Below are 22,272 nucleotides of genomic sequence, written 5' to 3'. Positions count from 1 at the left end.
ACAAAAGAACACCAAAAAGAATAGAACACAATAAAACACAAAAAAAATCAAAAAGAATAGAACAGAAAACCAGAAAAGAATAGAAAAGACAATACAAAAAACAATAGAAAGCAAAAGAGAACACAATACAAAAACAGAATAGAACACAATAGAGAACAGAAAACAGAAGACACAAAAGAATACCAAAGAGAATAGAACACAACACAACACAATAAATCTCAAAAGAACACAATAGAGAAAAAACACAATAAAACACAAAGAACACCAAAGAGAATAGAACACAATGAACACAAAAGAACACCAAAAAGAATATAACAAAAAACCAGAAAACAGAAAAGACAATACAAAAAACAATAGAAAGCAAAAGAGAACACAATACAAAAACACAATAGAACACAATAGAGAACAGAAAACAGAAGACACAAAAGTACACCAAAGAGAATAGAACACAACAGAACACAGTAAACAGAAAAGAACACAAAAGAGAATAGAACACAATAAAACACAATAGAACACAAAAGAGAAAGAACACAAAAAACACAAAAGAACACCAAAAAGAATAGAACACAATCAAACACAAAAAAACATCAAAAAGAATATAACAGAAAACCAGAAAAGAATAGAAAAGACAATACAAAAAACAATAGAAAGCAAAAGAGAACAGAATACAAAAACACAAAAGAAGACAAAGGAGAAAAGAACACAAAAAACACAAAAGAACACCAAAGAGAATAGAACACAATAAAACACAAAAAAACACCAAAGAGAATAGAACACAAGAAAAAACAAAAAACCACCAAAAAGAATAGAACAGAAAACCAGAAAAGAACAGAAAAGACAATACAAAAAACAATAGAAAGCAAAAGAGAACACAATACAAAAACAGAATAGAACACAATAGAGAACAGAAAACAGAAGACACAAAAGAATACCAAAGAGAATAGAACACAACACAACACAATAAATCTCAAAAGAACACAATAGAGAAAAGAACACAATAAAACACAAAGAACACCAAAGAGAATATAACACAATGAACACAAAAGAACACCAAACAGAATATAACAAAAAACCAGAAAAGAACAGAAAAGACAATACAAAAAACAATAGAAAGCAAAAGAGAACACAATACAAAAACACAATAGAACACAATAGAGAACAGAAAACAGAAGACACAAAAGAACACAGTAAACAGAAAAGAACACAAAAAAGAATAGAACACAATAAAACTCAAAAGAACACAATAGAGAAAAGAACACAATAAAACAGAAAAGAACACAATAGAGAAAAGAACACAATAAAACAGAAAAGAACACCGAAGAGAATAGAACACAATGAACACAAAAGAACACCAAAGAGAATAGAACACAAAAACAGAGCAGAACAGAAAAGACAATACAAAAAACAATAGAAACCAAAAGAGAACAGAATACAAAAACACAATAGAACACAAAAGAGAAAGAACACAAAAAACACAAAAGAACACCAAAAAGAATAGAACACAAGAAAAAACAAAAAACCACCAAAAAGAATAGAACAGAAAACCAGAAAAGAACAGAAAAGACAATACAAAAAACAATAGAAAGCAAAAGAGAACAGAATACAAAAACACAATAGAACACAAAAGAGAAAGAACACAAAAAACACAAAAGAACACCAAAAAGAATAGAACACAATAAAACACAAAAAAACATCAAAAAGAATAGAACAGAAAACCAGAAAAGAACAGAAAAGACAATACAAAAAACAATAGAAAGCAAAAGAGAACAGAATACAAAAACACAAAAGAAGACAAAGGAGAAAAGAACACAAAAAACACAAAAGAACACCAAAGAGAATAGAACACAATAAAACACAAAAAAACACCAAAGAGAATAGAACACAAAAAACACAAAAGAACACCAAAAAGAATAGAACACAATCAAACACAAAAAAACATCAAAAAGAATAGAACAGAAAACCAGAAAAGAACAGAAAAGACAATACAAAAAACAATAGAAGGCAAAAGAGAACAGAATACAAAAAAACAAAAGAACACAAAAGAGAAAAGAACACAATAAAACACAAAAGAACACCAAAGAGAATATAACACAAAACCAGAAAAGAACAGAAAATACAATACAGAAAAAAAAAGAAAGCAAAAGAGAACACAATACAAAAACAGAATGGAGCACAATAGAGAACAGAAAACATAAGACACAAAAGAACACCAAAGAGAATAGAACACAACAGAACACAGTAAACAGAAAAGAACACAAAAAAGAATAGAACACAATAAAACTCAAAAGAACACAATAGAGAAAAGAACACAATAAAACAGAAAAGAACACCAAAGAGAATAGAACACAATGAACACAAAAGAACACCAAAGAGAATAGAACACAAAAACAGAGCAGAACAGAAAAGACAATACAAAAAACAATAGAAACCGAAAGAGAACAGAATACAAAAACACAACAGAAGACAAAGGAGAATAGAACACAAAAAACACAAAAGAACACCAAAGAGAGTAGAACACAATAAAACACAAAAGAACACCAAAGAGAATAGAACACAAGAAAAAACAAAAAACCACCAAAAAGAATAGAACAGAAAACCAGAAAAGAACAGAAAAGACAATACAAAAAACAATAGAAAGCAAAAGAGAACAGAATACAAAAACACAATAGAACACAAAAGAGAAAGAACACAAAAAACACAAAAGAACACCAAAAAGAATAGAACACAATAAAACAAAAAATAAATCAAGAAGAATAGAACAGAAAACCAGAAAAGAATAGAAAAGACAATACAAAAAACAATAGAAAGCAAAAGAGAACACAATACAAAAACCGAATAGAACACAATAGAGAACAGAAAACAGAAAACACAAAAGAATACCAAAGAGAATAGAACACAACACAACACAATAAATCTCAAAGAACACAATAGAGAAAAGAACACAATAAAACACAAAGAACACCAAAGAGAATAGAACACAATGAACACAAAAGAACACCAAAAAGAATATAACAAAAATCCAGAAAAGAACAGAAAAGACAATACAAAAAACAATAGAATGCAAAAGAGAACACAATACAAAAACACAATAGAACACAATAGAGAACAGAAAACAGAAGACACAAAAGAACACCAAAGAGAATAGAACACAACAGAACACAGTAAACAGAAAAGAACACAAAAGAGAATAGAACACAATAAAACACAATAGAACACAAAAGAGAAAGAACACAAAAAACACAAAAGAACACCAAAAAGAATAGAACACAATAAAACACAAAAAAACATCAAAAAGAATAGAACAGAAAACCAGAAAAGAATAGAAAAGACAATACAAAAAACAATAGAAAGCAAAAGAGAACACAATACAAAAACAGAATAGAACACAATAGAGAACAGAAAAGAGAAGACACAAAAGAATACCAAAGAGAATAGAACACAACACAACACAATAAATCTCAAAAGAACACAATAGAGAAAAGAACACAATAAAACACAAAGAACACCAAAGAGAATAGAACACAATGAACACAAAAGAACACCAAAAAGAATATAACAAAAAACCAGAAAAGAACAGAAAAGACAATACAAAAAACAATAGAAAGCAAAAGAGAACACAATACAAAAAAACAATAGAACACAACAGAGAACAGAAAACAGAAGACACAAAAGAACACCAAAGAGAATAGAACACAACAGAACACAGTAAACAGAAAAGAACACAAAAGAGAATAGAACACAATAAAACTCAAAAGAACACAATAGAGAAAAGAACACAATAAAACACAAAAGAACACCAAAGAGAATAGAACACAAGAAAAAACAAAAAACCACCAAAAAGAATAGAACAAAAAACCAGAAAAGAACAGAAAAGACAATACAAAAAACAATAGAAAGCAAAAGAGAACACAATACAAAAACACAATAGAACACAATAGAGAACAGAAAACAGAAGACACAAAAGAACACCAAAGAGAATAGAACACAACAGAACACAGTAAACAGAAAAGAACACAAAAGAGAATAGAACACAATAAAACTCAAAAGAACACAATAGAGAAAAGAACACAATAAAACAGAAAGGAACACCAAAGAGAATAGAACACAATGAACACAAAAGAACACCAAAGAGAATAGAACACAAAAACAGAGCAGAACAGAAAAGACAATACAAAAAACAATAGAAACCAAAAGAGAACAGAATACAAAAACACAAAAGAAGACAAAGGAGAATAGAACACAAAAAACACAAAAGAACACCAAAGAGAATAGAACACAACAGAACACAAAAGAACACCAAAGAGAATAGAACACAAGAAAAAACAAAAAACCACCAAAAAGAATAGAACAGAAAACCAGAAAAGAACAGAAAAGACAATACAAAAAACAATAGAAAGCAAGAGAACAGAATACAAAAACACAATAGAACACAAAAGAGAAAGAACACAAAAAACACAAAAGAAAACCAAAAAGAATAGAACACAATCAAACACAAAAAAACATCAAAAAGAATAGAACAGAAAACCAGAAAAGAACAGAAAAGACAATACAAAAAACAATAGAAAGCAAAAGAGAACAGAATACAAAAACACAATAGAACACAAAAGAGAAAGAACACAAAAAACACAAAAGAACACCAAAAAGAGTAGAACACAATAAAACACAAAAAAAATCAAAAAGAATAGAACAGAAAACCAGAAAAGAATAGAAAAGACAATACAAAAAACAATAGAAAGCAAAAGAGAACACAATACAAAAACACAAAAGAAGACAAAGGAGAATAGAACACAAAAAACACAAAAGAACACCAAAGAGAATAGAACACAAAAAACACAAAAGAACACCAAAAAGAATAGAACACAATGAACACAAAAGAACACCAAAGAGAATAGAACACAAAAACAGAGCAGAACAGAAAAGACAATACAAAAAACAATAGAAACCAAAAGAGAACAGAATACAAAAACACAAAAGAAGACAAAGGAGAATAGAACACAAAAAACACAAAAGAACACCAAAGAGAATAGAACACAATAAAACACAAAAGAACACCAAAGAGAATAGAACACAAGAAAAAACAAAAAACCACCAAAAAGAATAGAACAGAAAACCAGAAAAGAACAGAAAAGACAATACAAAAAACAATAGAAAGCAAAAGAGAACAGAATACAAAAACACAATAGAACACAAAAGAGAAAGAACACAAAAAACACAAAAGAACACCAAAAAGAATAGAACACAATCAAACACAAAAAAACATCAAAAAGAATAGAACAGAAAACCAGAAAAGAACAGAAAAGACAATACAAAAAACAATAGAAGGCAAAAGAGAACAGAATACAAAAAAACAAAAGAACACAAAAGAGAAAAGAACACAATAAAACACAAAAGAACACCAAAGAGAATATAACACAAAACCAGAAAAGAACAGAAAAGACAATACAAAAAAAAAAAGAAAGCAAAAGAGAACACAATACAAAAACAGAATGGAGCACAATAGAGAACAGAAAACATAAGACACAAAAGAACACCAAAGAGAATAGAACACAACAGAACACAGTAAACAGAAAAGAACACAAAAAAGAATAGAACACAATAAAACTCAAAAGAACACAATAGAGAAAAGAACACAATAAAACAGAAAAGAACACCAAAGAGAATCGAACACAATGAACACAAAAGAACACCAAAGAGAATAGAACACAAAAACAGAGCAGAACAGAAAAGACAATACAAAAAACAATAGAAACCGAAAGAGAACAGAATACAAAAACACAACAGAAGACAAAGGAGAATAGAACACAAAAAACACAAAAGAACACCAAAGAGAGTAGAACACAATAAAACACAAAAGAACACCAAAGAGAATAGAACACAAGAAAAAACAAAAAACCACCAAAAAGAATAGAACAGAAAACCAGAAAAGAACAGAAAAGACAATACAAAAAAAAATAGAAGGCAAAAGAGAACAGAATACAAAAACACAATAGAACACAAAAGAGAAAGAACACAAAATACAAAAAAGAACACCAAAAAGAATAGAACACAAGAAAAAACAAAAAACCACCAAAAAGAACAGAACAGAAAACCAGAAAAGAATAGAAAAGACAATACAAAAAACAATAGAAAGCAAAAGAGAACACAATACAAAAACACAAAAGAAGACAAAGGAGAATAGAACACAAAAAACACAAAAGAACACCAAAGAGAATAGAACAGAAAACCAGAAAAGAACAGAAAAGACAATACAGAAAACAATAGAAAGTAAAAGAGAACAGAATACAAAAACACAATAGAACACAAAAGAGAAAGAACACAAAAAACACAAAAGAACACCAAAAAGAATAGAACAAAAATCCAGAAAAGAACAGAAAAGACAATACAAAAAACAATAGAAAGCAAAAGAGAACACAATACAAAAACACAATAGAACACAATAGAGAACAGAAAACAGAAGACACAAAAGAACACCAAAGAGAATAGAACACAACAGAACACAGTAAACAGAAAAGAACACAAAAGAGAATAGAACACAATAAAACACAATAGAACACAAAAGAGAAAGAACACAAAAAACACAAAAGAACACCAAAAAGAATAGAACACAATCAAACACAAAAAAACATCAAAAAGAATAGAACAGAAAACCAGAAAAGAATAGAAAAGACAATACAAAAAACAATAGAAAGCAAAAGAGAACAGAATACAAAAACACAAAAGAAGACAAAGGAGAATAGAACACAAAAAACACAAAAGAACACCAAAGAGAATAGAACACAATAAAACACAAAAGAACACCAAAGAGAATAGAACACAAGAAAAAACAAAAAACCACCAAAAAGAATAGAACAGAAAACCAGAAAAGAACAGAAAAGACAATACAAAAAACAATAGAAAGCAAAAGAGAACAGAATACAAAAACACAATAGAACACAAAAGAGAAAGAACACAAAAAACACAAAAGAACACCAAAAAGAATAGAACACAATAAAACACAAAAAAAATCAAAAAGAATAGAACAGAAAACCAGAAAAGAATAGAAAAGACAATACAAAAAACAATAGAAAGCAAAAGAGAACACAATACAAAAACAGAATAGAACACAATAGAGAACAGAAAACAGAAGACACAAAAGAATACCAAAGAGAATAGAACACAACACAACACAATAAATCTCAAAAGAACACAATAGAGAAAAAACACAATAAAACACAAAGAACACCAAAGAGAATAGAACACAATAAACACAAAAGAACACCAAAAAGAATATAACAAAAAACCAGAAAACAGAAAAGACAATACAAAAAACAATAGAAAGCAAAAGAGAACACAATACAAAAACACAATAGAACACAATAGAGAACAGAAAACAGAAGACACAAAAGTACACCAAAGAGAATAGAACACAACAGAACACAGTAAACAGAAAAGAACACAAAAGAGAATAGAACACAACAGAACACAATAGAACACAAAAGAGAAAGAACACAAAAAACACAAAAGAACACCAAAAAGAATAGAACACAATCAAACACAAAAAAACATCAAAAAGAATATAACAGAAAACCAGAAAAGAATAGAAAAGACAATACAAAAAACAATAGAAAGCAAAAGAGAACAGAATACAAAAACACAAAAGAAGACAAAGGAGAAAAGAACACAAAAAACACAAAAGAACACCAAAGAGAATAGAACACAATAAAACACAAAAAAACACCAAAGAGAATAGAACACAAGAAAAAACAAAAAACCACCAAAAAGAATAGAACAGAAAACCAGAAAAGAACAGAAAAGACAATACAAAAAACAATAGAAAGCAAAAGAGAACACAATACAAAAACAGAATAGAACACAATAGAGAACAGAAAACAGAAGACACAAAAGAATACCAAAGAGAATAGAACACAACACAACACAATAAATCTCAAAAGAACACAATAGAGAAAAGAACACAATAAAACACAAAGAACACCAAAGAGAATATAACACAATGAACACAAAAGAACACCAAACAGAATATAACAAAAAACCAGAAAAGAACAGAAAAGACAATACAAAAAACAATAGAAAGCAAAAGAGAACACAATACAAAAACACAATAGAACACAATAGAGAACAGAAAACAGAAGACACAAAAGAACACAGTAAACAGAAAAGAACACAAAAAAGAATAGAACACAATAAAACTCAAAAGAACACAATAGAGAAAAGAACACAATAAAACAGAAAAGAACACAATAGAGAAAAGAACACAATAAAACAGAAAAGAACACCGAAGAGAATAGAACACAATGAACACAAAAGAACACCAAAGAGAATAGAACATAAAAACAGAGCAGAACAGAAAAGACAATACAAAAAACAATAGAAACCAAAAGAGAACAGAATACAAAAACACAATAGAACACAAAAGAGAAAGAACACAAAAAACACAAAAGAACACCAAAAAGAATAGAACACAAGAAAAAACAAAAAACCACCAAAAAGAATAGAACAGAAAACCAGAAAAGAACAGAAAAGACAATACAAAAAACAATAGAAAGCAAAAGAGAACAGAATACAAAAACACAATAGAACACAAAAGAGAAAGAACACAAAAAACACAAAAGAACACCAAAAAGAATAGAACACAATAAAACACAAAAAAACATCAAAAAGAATAGAACAGAAAACCAGAAAAGAATAGAAAAGACAATACAAAAAACAATAGAAAGCAAAAGAGAACAGAATACAAAAACACAAAAGAAGACAAAGGAGAAAAGAACACAAAAAACACAAAAGAACACCAAAGAGAATAGAACACAATAAAACACAAAAAAACACCAAAGAGAATAGAACACAAAAAACACAAAAGAACACCAAAAAGAATAGAACACAATCAAACACAAAAAAACATCAAAAAGAATAGAACAGAAAACCAGAAAAGAACAGAAAAGACAATACAAAAAACAATAGAAGGCAAAAGAGAACAGAATACAAAAAAACAAAAGAACACAAAAGAGAAAAGAACACAATAAAACACAAAAGAACACCAAAGAGAATATAACACAAAACCAGAAAAGAACAGAAAAGACAATACAAAAAAAAAAAGAAAGCAAAAGAGAACACAATACAAAAACAGAATGGAGCACAATAGAGAACAGAAAACATAAGACACAAAAGAACACCAAAGAGAATAGAACACAACAGAACACAGTAAACAGAAAAGAACACAAAAAAGAATAGAACACAATAAAACTCAAAAGAACACAATAGAGAAAAGAACACAATAAAACAGAAAAGAACACCAAAGAGAATAGAACACAATGAACACAAAAGAACACCAAAGAGAATAGAACACAAAAACAGAGCAGAACAGAAAAGACAATACAAAAAACAATAGAAACCGAAAAAGAACAGAATACAAAAACACAACAGAAGACAAAGGAGAATAGAACACAAAAAACACAAAAGAACACCAAAGAGAGTAGAACACAATAAAACACAAAAGAACACCAAAGAGAATAGAACACAAGAAAAAACAAAAAACCACCAAAAAGAATAGAACAGAAAACCAGAAAAGAACAGAAAAGACAATACAAAAAACAATAGAAAGCAAAAGAGAACACAATACAAAAACACAATAGAACACAAAAGAGAAAGAACACAAAATACAAAAAAGAACACCAAAAAGAATAGAACACAAGAAAAAACAAAAAACCACCAAAAAGAACAGAACAGAAAACCAGAAAAGAATAGAAAAGACAATACAAAAAACAATAGAAAGCAAAAGAGAACACAATACAAAAACACAAAAGAAGACAAAGGAGAATAGAACACAAAAAACACAAAAGAACACCAAAGAGAATAGAACAGAAAACCAGAAAAGAACAGAAAAGACAATACAGAAAACAATAGAAAGTAAAAGAGAACAGAATACAAAAACACAATAGAACAAAAAAGAGAAAGAACACAAAAAACACAAAAGAACACCAAAAAGAATAGAACAAAAATCCAGAAAAGAACAGAAAAGACAATACAAAAAACAATAGAAAGCAAAAGAGAACACAATACAAAAACACAATAGAACACAATAGAGAACAGAAAACAGAAGACACAAAAGAACACCAAAGAGAATAGAACACAACAGAACACAGTAAACAGAAAAGAACACAAAAGAGAATAGAACACAATAAAACACAATAGAACACAAAAGAGAAAGAACACAAAAAACACAAAAGAACACCAAAAAGAATAGAACACAATCAAACACAAAAAAACATCAAAAAGAATAGAACAGAAAACCAGAAAAGAATAGAAAAGACAATACAAAAAACAATAGAAAGCAAAAGAGAACAGAATACAAAAACACAAAAGAAGACAAAGGAGAATAGAACACAAAAAACACAAAAGAACACCAAAGAGAATAGAACACAACAGAACACAAAAAAACACCAAAGAGAATAGAACACAAGAAAAAACAAAAAACCACCAAAAAGAATAGAACAGAAAACCAGAAAAGAACAGAAAAGACAATACAAAAAACAATAGAAAGCAAAAGAGAACAGAATACAAAAACACAATAGAACACAAAAGAGAAAGAACACAAAAAACACAAAAGAACACCAAAAAGAATAGAACACAATCAAACACAAAAAAACATCAAAAAGAATAGAACAGAAAACCAGAAAAGAATAGAAAAGACAATACAAAAAACAATAGAAAGCAAAAGAGAACACAATACAAAAACAGAATAGAACACAATAGAGAACAGAAAACAGAAGACACAAAAGTACACCAAAGAGAATAGAACACAACACAACACAATAAATCTCAAAAGAACACAATAGAGAAAAGAACACAATAAAACACAAAGAACACCAAAGAGAATAGAACACAATGAACACAAAAGAACACCAAAAAGAATAGAACAAAAAACCAGAAAAGAACAGAAAAGACAATACAAAAAACAATAGAAAGCAAAAGAGAACACAATACAAAAACACAATAGAACACAATAGAGAACAGAAAACAGAAGACACAAAAGAACACCAAAGAGAATAGAACACAACAGAACACAGTAAACAGAGAAGAACACAAAAGAGAATAGAACACAATAAAACTCAAAAGAACACAATAGAGAAAAGAACACAATAAAACGCAAAAGAACACCAAAGAGAATAGAACACAAGAAAAAACAAAAAACCACCAAAAAGAATAGAACAAAAAACCAGAAAAGAACAGAAAAGACAATACAAAAAACAATAGAAAGCAAAAGAGAACACAATACAAAAACACAATAGAACACAATAGAGAACAGAAAACAGAAGACACAAAAGAACACCAAAGAGAATAGAACACAACAGAACACAGTAAACAGAAAAGAACACAAAAGAGAATAGAACACAATAAAACTCAAAAGAACACAATAGAGAAAAGAACACAATAAAACAGAAAGGAACACCAAAGAGAATAGAACACAATGAACACAAAAGAACACCAAAGAGAATAGAACACAAAAACAGAGCAGAACAGAAAAGACAATACAAAAAACAATAGAAACCAAAAGAGAACAGAATACAAAAACACAAAAGAAGACAAAGGAGAATAGAACACAAAAAACACAAAAGAACACCAAAGAGAATAGAACACAACAGAACACAAAAGAACACCAAAGAGAATAGAACACAAGAAAAAACAAAAAACCACCAAAAAGAATAGAACAGAAAACCAGAAAAGAACAGAAAAGACAATACAAAAAACAATAGAAAGCAAAAGAGAACAGAATACAAAAACACAATAGAACACAAAACAGAAAGAACACAAAAAACACAAAAGAACACCAAAAAGAATAGAACACAAGAAAAAAAAAAAACCACCAAAAAGAATAGAACAGAAAACCAGAAAAGAACAGAAAAGACAATACAAAAAACAATAGAAAGCAAAAGAGAACAGAATACAAAAACACAATAGAACACAAAAGAGAAAGAACACAAAAAACACAAAAGAACACCAAAAAGAATAGAACACAATCAAACACAAAAAAACACCAAAAAGAATAGAACAGAAAACCAGAAAAGAATAGAAAAGACAATACAAAAAACAATAGAAAGCAAAAGAGAACACAATACAAAAACAGAATAGAACACAATAGAGAACAGAAAACAGAAGACACAAAGGAATACCAAAGAGAATAGAACACAACACAACACAATAAATCTCAAAAGAACACAATAGAGAAAAGAACACAATAAAACACAAAGAACACCAAAGAGAATAGAACACAATGAACACAAAAGAACACCAAAAAGAATAGAACAAAAAACCAGAAAAGAACAGAAAAGACAATACAAAAAACAATAGAAAGCAAAAGAGAACACAATACAAAAACACAATAGAACACAATAGAGAACAGAAAACAGAAGACACAAAAGAACACCAAAGAGAATAGAACACAACAGAACACAGTAAACAGAAAAGAACACAAAAGAGAATAGAACACAATAAAACTCAAAAGAACACAATAGAGAAAAGAACACAATAAAACACAAAAGAACACCAAAGAGAATAGAACACAAGAAAAAACAAAAAACCACCAAAAAGAATAGAACAAAAAACCAGAAAAGAACAGAAAAGACAATACAAAAAACAATAGAAAGCAAAAGAGAACACAATACAAAAACACAATAGAACACAATAGAGAACAGAAAACAGAAGACACAAAAGAACACCAAAGAGAATAGAACACAACAGAACACAGTAAACAGAAAAGAACACAAAAGAGAATAGAACACAATAAATCTCAAAAGAACACAATAGAGAAAAGAACACAATAAAACACAAAGGAACACCAAAGAGAATAGAACACAATGAACACAAAAGAACACCAAAGAGAATAGAACACAAAAACAGAGCAGAACAGAAAAGACAATACAAAAAACAATAGAAACCAAAAGAGAACAGAATACAAAAACACAAAAGAAGACAAAGGAGAATAGAACACAAAAAACACAAAAGAACACCAAAGAGAATAGAACACAACAGAACACAAAAGAACACCAAAGAGAATAGAACACAAGAAAAAACAAAAAACCAGCAAAAAGAATAGAACAGAAAACCAGAAAAGAACAGAAAAGACAATACAAAAAACAATAGAAAGCAAAAGAGAACAGAATACAAAAACACAATAGAACACAAAACAGAAAGAACACAAAAAACACAAAAGAACACCAAAAAGAATAGAACACAAGAAAAAAAAAAAACCACCAAAAAGAATAGAACAGAAAACCAGAAAAGAACAGAAAAGACAATACAAAAAACAATAGAAAGCAAAAGAGAACAGAATACAAAAACACAATAGAACACAAAAGAGAAAGAACACAAAAAACACAAAAGAACACCAAAAAGAATAGAACACAATCAAACACAAAAAAACATCAAAAAGAATAGAACAGAAAACCAGAAAAGAATAGAAAAGACAATACAAAAAACAATAGAAAGCAAAAGAGAACACAATACAAAAACAGAATAGAACACAATAGAGAACAGAAAACAGAAGACACAAAAGAATACCAAAGAGAATAGAACACAACACAACACAATAAATCTCAAAAGAACACAATAGAGAAAAGAACACAATAAAACACAAAGAACACCAAAGAGAATAGAACACAATGAACAAAAAAGAACACCAAAAAGAATATAACAAAAAACCAGAAAAGAACAGAAAAGACAATACAAAAAACAATAGAAAGCAAAAGAGAACACAATACAAAAACACAATAGAACACAATAGAGAACAGAAAACAGAAGACACAAAAGAACACCAAAGAGAATAGAACACAACAGAACACAGTAAACAGAAAAGAACACAAAAAAGAATAGAGCACAATAAAACTCAAAAGAACACAATAGAGAAAAGAACACAATAAAACAGAAAAGAACACCAAAGAGAATAGAACACAATGAACAGAAAAGAACACCAAAGAGAATAGAACACAAAAACAGAGCAGAACAGAAAAGACAATACAAAAAACAATAGAAACCAAAAGAGAACAGAATACAAAAACACAAAAGAAGACAAAGGAGAATAGAACACAAAAAACACAAAAGAACACCAAAGAGAATAGAACACAACAGAACACAAAAGAACACCAAAGAGAATAGAACACAAGAAAAAACAAAAAACCACCAAAAAGAATAGAACAGAAAACCAGAAAAGAACAGAAAAGACAATACAAAAAACAATAGAAAGCAAAAGAGAACAGAATACAAAAACACAATAGAACACAAAACAGAAAGAACACAAAAAACACAAAAGAACACCAAAAAGAATAGAACACAAGAAAAAACAAAAAACCACCAAAAAGAATAGAACAGAAAACCAGAAAAGAACAGAAAAGACAATACAAAAAACAATAGAAAGCAAAAGAGAACAGAATACAAAAACACAATAGAACACAAAAGAGAAAGAACACAAAAAACACAAAAGAACACCAAAAAGAATAGAACACAATCAAACACAAAAAAAATCAAAAAGAATAGAACAGAAAACCAGAAAAGAATAGAAAAGACAATACAAAAAACAATAGAAAGCAAAAGAGAACACAATACAAAAACACAATAGAACACAATAGAGAACAGAAAACAGAAGACACAAAAGAACACCAAAGAGAATAGAACACAACAGAACACAGTAAACAGAAAAGAACACAAAAGAGAATAGAACACAATAAAACTCAAAAGAACACAATAGAGAAAAGAACACAATAAAACAGAAAGGAACACCAAAGAGAATAGAACACAATGAACACAAAAGAACACCAAAGAGAATAGAACACAAAAACAATAGAAACCAAAAGAGAACAGAATACAAAAACACAAAAGAAGACAAAGGAGAATAGAACACAAAAAACACAAAAGAACACCAAAGAGAATAGAACACAACAGAACACAAAAGAACACCAAAGAGAATAGAACACAAGAAAAAACAAAAAACCACCAAAAAGAATAGAACAGAAAACCAGAAAAGAACAGAAAAGACAATACAAAAAACAATAGAAACCAAAAGAGAACAGAATACAAAAACACAATAGAACACAAAAGAGAAAGAACACAAAAAACACAAAAGAACACCAAAAAGAATAGAACACAATGAACACAAAAGAACACCAAAAAGAATAGAACAAAAAACCAGAAAAGAACAGAAAAGACAATACAAAAAACAATAGAAAGCAAAAGAGAACACAATACAAAAACACAATAGAACACAATAGAGAACAGAAAACAGAAGACACAAAAGAACACCAAAGAGAATAGAACACAACAGAACACAGTAAACAGAAAAGAACACCAAAGAGAATAGAACACAATGAACACAAAAGAACACCAAAGAGAATAGAACACAAAAACAGAGCAGAACAGAAAAGACAATACAAAAAACAATAGAAACCAAAAGAGAACAGAATACAAAAACACAAAAGAATACAAAGGAGAATAGAACACAAAAAACACAAAAGAACACCAAAGAGAATAGAACACAACAGAACAGAAAAGAACACCAAAGAGAATAGAGCACAAGAAAAAACAAAAAACCACCAAAAAGAATAGAACAGAAAACCAGAAAAGAACAGAAAAGACAATACAAAAAACAATAGAAAGCAAAAGAGAACAGAATACAAAAACACAATAGAACACAAAAGAGAAAGAACACAAAAAACACAAAAGAACACCAAAAAGAATAGAACACAAGAAAAAAAAAAACCACCAAAAAGAATAGAACAGAAAACCAGAAAAGAACAGAAAAGACAATACAAAAAACAATAGAAAGCAAAAGAGAACAGAATACAAAAACACAATAGAACACAAAACAGAAAGAACACAAAAAACACAAAAGAACACCAAAAAGAATAGAACACAATCAAACACAAAAAAACATCAAAAAGAATAGAACAGAAAACCAGAAAAGAATAGAAAAGACAATACAAAAAACAATAGAAAGCAAAAGAGAACACAATACAAAAACAGAATAGAACACAATAGAGAACAGAAAACAGAAGACACAAAGGAATACCAAAGAGAATAGAACACAACACAACACAATAAATCTCAAAAGAACACAATAGAGAAAAGAACACAATAAAACAGAAAGGAACACCAAAGAGAATAGAACACAATGAACACAAAAGAACACCAAAGAGAATAGAACACAAAAACAGAGCAGAACAGAAAAGACAATACAAAAAACAATAGAAACCAAAAGAGAACAGAATACAAAAACACAAAAGAATACAAAGGAGAATAGAACACAAAAAACACAAAAGAACACCAAAGAGAATAGAACACAACAGAACAGAAAAGAACACCAAAGAGAATAGAGCACAAGAAAAAACAAAAAACCACCAAAAAGAATAGAACAGAAAACCAGAAAAGAACAGAAAAGACAATACAAAAAACAATAGAAAGCAAAAGAGAACAGAATACAAAAACACAATAGAACACAAAAGAGAAAGAACACAAAAAACACAAAAGAACACCAAAAAGAATAGAACACAAGAAAAAAAAAAACCACCAAAAAGAATAGAACAGAAAACCAGAAAAGAACAGAAAAGACAATACAAAAAACAATAGAAAGCAAAAGAGAACAGAATACAAAAACACAATAGAACACAAAACAGAAAGAACACAAAAAACACAAAAGAACACCAAAAAGAATAGAACACAATCAAACACAAAAAAACATCAAAAAGAATAGAACAGAAAACCAGAAAAGAATAGAAAAGACAATACAAAAAACAATAGAAAGCAAAAGAGAACACAATACAAAAACAGAATAGAACACAATAGAGAACAGAAAACAGAAGACACAAAAGAATACCAAAGAGAATAGAACACAACACAACACAATAAATCTCAAAAGAACACAATAGAGAAAAGAACACAATAAAACACAAAGAACACCAAAGAGAATAGAACACAATGAACAAAAAAGAACACCAAAAAGAATATAACAAAAAACCAGAAAAGAACAGAAAAGACAATACAAAAAACAATAGAAAGCAAAAGAGAACACAATACAAAAACACAATAGAACACAATAGAGAACAGAAAACAGAAGACACAAAAGAACACCAAAGAGAATAGAACACAACAGAACACAGTAAACAGAAAAGAACACAAAAAAGAATAGAGCACAATAAAACTCAAAAGAACACAATAGAGAAAAGAACACAATAAAACACAAAAGAACACCAAAGAGAATAGAACACAATGAACACAAAAGAACACCAAAGAGAATAGAACACAAAAACAGAGCAGAACAGAAAAGACAATACAAAAAACAATAGAAACCAAAAGAGAACAGAATACAAAAACACAAAAGAAGACAAAGGAGAATAGAACACAAAAAACACAAAAGAACACCAAAGAGAATAGAACACAACAGAACACAAAAGAACACCAAAGAGAATAGAACACAAGAAAAAACAAAAAACCACCAAAAAGAATAGAACAGAAAACCAGAAAAGAACAGAAAAGACAATACAAAAAACAATAGAAAGCAAAAGAGAACAGAATACAAAAACACAATAGAACACAAAACAGAAAGAACACAAAAAACACAAAAGAACACCAAAAAGAATAGAACACAAGAAAAAACAAAAAACCACCAAAAAGAATAGAACAGAAAACCAGAAAAGAACAGAAAAGACAATACAAAAAACAATAGAAAGCAAAAGAGAACAGAATACAAAAACACAATAGAACACAAAAGAGAAAGAACACAAAAAACACAAAAGAACACCAAAAAGAATAGAACACAATCAAACACAAAAAAACATCAAAAAGAATAGAACAGAAAACCAGAAAAGAATAGAAAAGACAATACAAAAAACAATAGAAAGCAAAAGAGAACACAATACAAAAACAGAATAGAACACAATAGAGAACAGAAAACAGAAGACACAAAAGAACACCAAAGAGAATAGAACACAACAGAACACAGTAAACAGAAAAGAACACAAAAAAGAATAGAACACAATAAAACTCAAAAGAACACAATAGAGAAAAGAACACAATAAAACACAAAAGAACACCAAAGAGAATAGAACACAAGAAAAAACAAAAAACCACCAAAAAGAATAGAACAGAAAACCAGAAAAGAACAGAAAAGACAATACAAAAAACAATAGAAGGCAAAAGAGAACAGAATACAAAAACACAAAAGAACACAAAAGAGAAAAGAACACAAAAAACACAAAAGAACACCAAAGAGAATAGAACACAATAAGACACAAAAAAACATCAAAAAGAATAGAACAGAAAACCAGAAAAGAACAGAAAAGACAATACAAAAAACAATAGAAAGCAAAAGAGAACACAATACAAAAACCGAATAGAACACAATAGAGAACAGAAAACAGAAGACACAAAAGAATACCAAAGAGAATAGAACACAACAGAACACAGTAAACAGAAAAGAACACAAAAGAGAATAGAACACAATAAATCTCAAAAGAACACAATAGAGAAAAGAACACAATAAAACAGAAAAGAACACCAAAGAGAATAGAACACAATGAACACAAAAGAACACCAAAGAGAATAGAACACAAAAACAGAGCAGAACAGAAAAGACAATACAAAAAACAATAGAAACCAAAAGAGAACAGAATACAAAAACAGAAAAGAAGACAAAGGAGAATAGAACACAAAAAACACAAAAGAACACCAAAGAGAATAGAACACAATAAAACACAAAAGAACACCAAAGAGAATAGAACACAAGAAAAAACAAAAAACCACCAAAAAGAATAGAACAGAAAACCAGAAAAGAACAGAAAAGACAATACAAAAAACAATAGAAAGCAAAAGAGAACAGAATACAAAAACACAATAGAACACAAAAGAGAAAGAACACAAAAAACACAGAAGAACACCAAAAAGAATAGAACACAATAAAACACAAAAAAACATCAAAAAGAATAGAACAGAAAACCAGAAAAGAATAGAAAAGACAATACAAAAAACAATAGAAAGCAAAAGAGAACACAATACAAAAACCGAATAGAACACAATAGAGAACAGAAAACAGAAGACACAAAAGAATACCAAAGAGAATAGAACACAACAGAACACAGTAAACAGAAAAGAACACAAAAGAGAATAGAACACAATAAATCTCAAAAGAACACAATAGAGAAAAGAACACAATAAAACAGAAAAGAACACCAAAGAGAATAGAACACAATGAACACAAAAGAACACCAAAGAGAATAGAACACAAAAACAGAGCAGAACAGAAAAGACAATACAAAAAACAATAGAAACCAAAAGAGAACAGAATACAAAAACACAAAAGAAGACAAAGGAGAATAGAACACAAAAAACACAAAAGAACACCAAAGAGAATAGAACACAACAGAACACAAAAGAACACCAAAGAGAATAGAACACAAGAAAAAACAAAAAACCACCAAAAAGAATAGAACAGAAAACCAGAAAAGAACAGAAAAGACAATACAAAAAACAATAGAAAGCAAAAGAGAACAGAATACAAAAACACAATAGAACACAAAACAGAAAGAACACAAAAAACACAAAAGAACACCAAAAAGAATAGAACACAAGAAAAAAAAAAACCACCAAAAAGAATAGAACAGAAAACCAGAAAAGAACAGAAAAGACAATACAAAAAACAATAGAAAGCAAAAGAGAACAGAATACAAAAACACAATAGAACACAAAAGAGAAAGAACACAAAAAACACAAAAGAACACCAAAAAGAATAGAACACAAGAAAAAACAAAAAACCACCAAAAAGAATAGAACAGAAAACCAGAAAAGAACAGAAAAGACAATACAAAAAACAATAGAAAGCAAAAGAGAACACAATACAAAAACAGAATAGAACACAATAGAGAACAGAAAACAGAAGACACAAAAGAATACCAGAGAATAGAACACAACACAACACAATAAATCTCAAAAGAACACAATAGAGAAAAGAACACAATAAAACACAAAGAACACCAAAGAGAATAGAACACAATGAACAAAAAAGAACACCAAAAAGAATATAACAAAAAACCAGAAAAGAACAGAAAAGACAATACAAAAAACAATAGAAAGCAAAAGAGAACACAATACAAAAACACAATAGAACACAATAGAGAACAGAAAACAGAAGACACAAAAGAACACCAAAGAGAATAGAACACAACAGAACACAGTAAACAGAAAAGAACACAAAAAAGAATAGAACACAATAAAACTCAAAAGAACACAATAGAGAAAAGAACACAATAAAACACAAAAGAACACCAAAGAGAATAGAACACAAGAAAAAACAAAAAACCACCAAAAAGAATAGAACAGAAAACCAGAAAAGAACAGAAAAGACAATACAAAAAACAATAGAAGGCAAAAGAGAACAGAATACAAAAACACAAAAGAACACAAAAGAGAAAAGAACACAAAAAACACAAAAGAACACCAAAGAGAATAGAACACAATAAGACACAAAAAAACATCAAAAAGAATAGAACAGAAAACCAGAAAAGAACAGAAAAGACAATACAAAAAACAATAGAAAGCAAAAGAGAACACAATACAAAAACCGAATAGAACACAATAGAGAACAGAAAACAGAAGACACAAAAGAATACCAAAGAGAATAGAACACAACAGAACACAGTAAACAGAAAAGAACACAAAAGAGAATAGAACACAATAAATCTCAAAAGAACACAATAGAGAAAAGAACACAATAAAACAGAAAAGAACACCAAAGAGAATAGAACACAATGAACACAAAAGAACACCAAAGAGAATAGAACACAAAAACAGAGCAGAACAGAAAAGACAATACAAAAAACAATAGAAACCAAAAGAGAACAGAATACAAAAACACAAAAGAACACAAAAGAGAAAAGAACACAAAAAACACAAAAGAACACCAAAGAGAATAGAACACAATAAAACACAAAAGAACACCAAAGAGAACAGAACACAAGAAAAAACAAAAAACCACCAAAAAGAATAGAACAGAAAACAAGAAAAGAACAGAAAAGACAATACAAAAAACAATAGAAAGCAAAAGAGAACAGACTACAAAAACACAATAGAACACAAAAGAGAAAGAACACAAAAAACACAAAAGAACACCAAAAAGAATAGAACACAAGAAAAAACAAAAAACCACCAAAAAGAATAGAACAGAAAACCAGAAAAGAACAGAAAAGACAATACAAAAAACAATAGAAAGCAAAAGAGAACAGAATACAAAAACACAATAGAACACAAAAGAGAAAGAACACAAAAAACACAAAAGAACACCAAAAAGAATAGAACACAATCAAACACAAAAAAACATCAAAAAGAATAGAACAGAAAACCAGAAAAGAACAGAAAAGACAATACAAAAAACAATAGAAAGCAAAAGAGAACACAATACAAAAACAGAATAGAACACAATAGAGAACAGAAAACAGAAGACACAAAAGAACACCAAAGAGAATAGAACACAACACAACACAATAAATCTCAAAAGAACACAATAGAGAAAAGAACACAATAAAACACAAAGAACACCAAAGAGAATAGAACACAATGAACAAAAAAGAACACCAAAAAGAATATAACAAAAAACCAGAAAAGAACAGAAAAGACAATACAAAAAACAATAGAAAGCAAAAGAGAACACAATACAAAAACACAATAGAACACAATAGAGAACAGAAAACAGAAGACACAAAAGAACACCAAAGAGAATAGAACACAACAGAACACAGTAAACAGAAAAGAACACAAAAGAGAATAGAACACAATAAAACTCAAAAGAACACAATAGAGAAAAGAACACAATAAAACAGAAAGGAACACCAAAGAGAATAGAACACAATGAACACAAAAGAACACCAAAGAGAATAGAACACAAAAACAGAGCAGAACAGAAAAGACAATACAAAAAACAATAGAAACCAAAAGAGAACAGAATACAAAAACACAAAAGAAGACAAAGGAGAATAGAACACAAAAAACACAAAAGAACACCAAAGAGAATAGAACACAACAGAACACAAAAGAACACCAAAGAGAATAGAACACAAGAAAAAACAAAAAACCACCAAAAAGAATAGAACAGAAAACCAGAAAAGAACAGAAAAGACAATACAAAAAACAATAGAAACCAAAAGAGAACAGAATACAAAAACACAATAGAACACAAAAGAGAAAGAACACAAAAAACACAAAAGAACACCAAAAAGAATAGAACACAATCAAACACAAAAAAAC

Source organism: Rhea pennata, chromosome 1, assembly GCF_028389875.1.
Source record: "Rhea pennata isolate bPtePen1 chromosome 1, bPtePen1.pri, whole genome shotgun sequence".
NCBI classification, from domain to species: Eukaryota; Metazoa; Chordata; class Aves; order Rheiformes; family Rheidae; genus Rhea; species Rhea pennata.
This window is presented reverse-complemented; position numbering follows the sequence as displayed.